The sequence below is a fragment of the Piliocolobus tephrosceles genome, unplaced genomic scaffold (assembly GCF_002776525.5).
Source record: "Piliocolobus tephrosceles isolate RC106 unplaced genomic scaffold, ASM277652v3 unscaffolded_108, whole genome shotgun sequence".
Taxonomy (NCBI): domain Eukaryota; kingdom Metazoa; phylum Chordata; class Mammalia; order Primates; family Cercopithecidae; genus Piliocolobus; species Piliocolobus tephrosceles.
This window is the reverse complement of record NW_022291865.1, coordinates 1,891,010-1,894,182: the sequence shown is the minus strand read 5'-3', so window position 1 is coordinate 1,894,182 and position 3,173 is coordinate 1,891,010. Positions and strand designations below refer to the sequence as shown.

Here is a 3,173-nt window from a genome sequence, read left to right as displayed (position 1 = left end):
TTTTTTTTTTTTTTTTTTTTTTTGAGACGGAGTCTCACTCTGTCACCCAGACTGGAGTGCAGTGGCACGATCTCAGCTCAGTGCAAGCTCAACCTCCTGGGCTCAAGTGATTCTCCTGCCTCAGCGTCCTGCATTGCTGGGATTACAGGCGTGTACCACTGTTGGGAATAATGCTTAAAATGTTAAGGAAATTGAACACTTAAAGGATTTGTAGTAAAGCAATTTTACTTTTGCACAGAGGGGTGCTTCTCTTTGACCAGTTGCCATGAGAACACATCTGAACAAAGGGGGCACGAGAACCTTTATTTCTGATGCAAGTTCTGCTCCTGTACCCTTTCGCCTTCCCTGCTGGCCAGGGTCAGGTTGTACATTCTAAACCTATCCCGGTTGGCTAAACATTTGAATCTTTTTAGATAAGGTGGGCATGTAAGGGAGAGAGGGGAAAGGGGAAGAGATGTCTGCAATGAGCTAGACAGCTAGTTTTTTTTTTTTTTTTTTTTAATAAGGAAAGGAATGTGAGCTGGTACTGATAACGCCTGGTACTGTGGCATGTCTGGGCATGTAATGCAGAAAGGAAGAAAAAAGTGAAAAAGGAAAAAAAAACGGGGTGTGGGGGATTACTATGAATTGAAGAATAAACGATTGATCAGGCTAATTTTTGTGTTTTTAATAGAGACTGGGATTCACCATGTTGGCCAGGCTGGTCTTGAACTCCTGACCTCAAGTGATCCACTCACCTTGGTCTCCCAAAGTGCTGGGATTACCAGCATGAGCCCTCACGCTCCGCTGGATTGCTGATTTTTATTGCTTAGTCAGTGCATAGTGAGGATTTTACTCCCTTCCTGGTGCATTTCCAGTGGACCTGGGTGATGAGATTTTAGTCTACTTCTAATCCTGCCGTTTCTACATTTTATGTACTTTCCCCACCTTTTGTTTGTGTAGCTATTGACTTAGGTAATAGTACTAACAGTAATGGCCCAATATTCTGTTTGTTGTTGTTTGTTTGTTTGCTAAGTTTGTTACCTAGAACTGGTCTCTGGCAACCTGGAAGCTGTTTTTCCCTGGGTCACCTTGGGGAAGTGTCTTGGGTGGGAAGAAGACAGAGAGAAGGACAGGGAGAGCCGAGGTTACTGATATGCTGGACTTCATCCTCATAATTGCCTTTGTGCCACTAACCCATCCTACATAAAGAGGCAGGGTGGGCAGTGAACGCATATGCCAGCCAGCTCAGTCCTCATCTGAGATGCCATCACCTTTCGTTGGTAATTTCTGTCCTGCAGATCTAGAAGTTATGATGTGCCGTAGCCTTTATCTTTTTGGAAGGGCTGTCCCTGAACACACATGAAAAGTTTCGACCTTTTTCCCTTGAACTGCCCTCTGATTCTGTTTGACAGTGTTTGTGGAGGCTAGCATCTATTGACTGCTGTGGCCCTCAGTGCCTGAGCAGGAAAGGCTGGCTCTGGCTGTTTGTGTGTTTGCAGAGAGGAGTGACAGAAGGGGGATGCAGTGAGGACAGAGCCTCATTCATTACTGCCAGGATTCTTCCTTCTTGCAAGCTATTTTGGAGGAGTGTCAGGGACCTCCCTGCTCTGGCTGCTGACAGTGAAGCCTAGTGGGGAATTCTCTGGTCTCCTTAAAAACATATCTGGGCCAGATGTGGTGGCTCACACCTGTAGTCCCAGCACTTTGGGAGGCTGAGGCAGGCAGATCACCTGAGGTCAGGAGTTCGAGACCACCCTGGACAACATGGCGAAACCTTGTCTCTACTAAAGATACAAAAATTAGCTGGGCATGGTGACACACACCTGTATTCCCAGCTACTTGGGAAGCTGAGGCAGGAGAATCACTTGAACCTGGGAGGCGGAGGTTGCAGTGAGTGGAGGTCATGCCACTGCACTCCAGCCTGGGTAACAGAGTGAGACTCCATCTCAAAAAATAATAATAATAATAATAATTACTGGTCAGGTGCGGTGGCTCACGCCTGTAACCCCAGCACTTTGGGAAGCCAAGGCTAGCAGATTGCCAGAGGTCAGGAGTTCAAGACCAGCCTGGCCAACATAGTGAAACCCTGTCTCTATTAAAAATACAAAAATTAGCCAGGCATGGTTGCAGGCACCTGTAATCCCTGCTACTCGGGAGGCTGAGACAAGGGAATTGCTTGAACCTGGGAGACGAAGGTTGCAGTGAGCTGAGATTGCGCCACTACACTCCAGCCTGGGCATCAAAGTGAGACTCTGTCTCAAAAAAACAAACAAAAACTCATTCATTACTGGGGAGGTGTTATGGTGAAGTCAGAAAAGCCTGCAGGGGCTTAGGATCCAGAGAGACCTGAATTCTAGTTATAGCTCTCCTATTTGGTATGCGGGTTTCTTAGGCGGTTTATCCCCTGTGAGCTTCAGATTCCTCATCAATAAAAAGAAGATGAGAATACCTACATTTTGAGTTGTTAAAGGATAAGGTAATATGATTTGTGTAAAGTACTCAACATAATGCCTAGGACATATCGAATGGTTAGTCAATAAACGATAAAAATATGTCTAAAATTTAGCATCCTGGTTGCCATGTTGCTGCCTTTTCCTAACAGAGCTATGTGGGTCTTAAGCAGATTTGCTGTAATCCAAGGTCTAAAAGGCCTTGTCTTCAACTAATCCACTGATTCATTTACACTAACTCCAGTTTCCCCCTCCTCTCTTACACTCTCTTCCAGTTCTTTTTTATTCTAGAGGTGCTTTTCTCCTATTTGTGCTTTTACCCTTCTTAGAATCTGGTGTCTGTTAAACTTCATCTGCAGACCAAGAAGGTAAAAATCCTGTGTTTCCATAAATCTTCACAAAATGCTTGTTTCATTGAAACTTACTGGATCAAACTTGGACCACACCAACCTTTACCTCTTAGGGAAAAGCCATACTTTTGCATGTATTTTCTCAGACTAGAGAATTTTTCTGACCAATGGCTGTAACTATTCCCTAACCTTAGGCTGTGGGACAGAAAGGAGTTTGCCCACACTTGCTGGACTTTGCAAATAGCTTGGGCCGCTTTGTGGTGTATTTTTTAGCTCTACCATCTCAGGGGCTTCCTGGGCTGTAGAGTGAGTGGGCAGAGGGTCAGAACAGCCTGGACCAAAGTTGAGAAGTGGTACAGACCAGGCTGGGATGGGATGAGAAGTGGTACAG

The 3,173-nt window shown here is 45.3% G+C and overlaps 1 protein-coding gene across 4 annotated transcripts in view; it reads left to right on the top strand.

Moving 5' to 3' along the window:
• LOC113219526 (stAR-related lipid transfer protein 9) overlaps positions 1-3,173 on the top strand; it is a 158,823-nt gene that overhangs the window by 108,862 nt on the left and 46,788 nt on the right. The window lies entirely within an intron of this gene.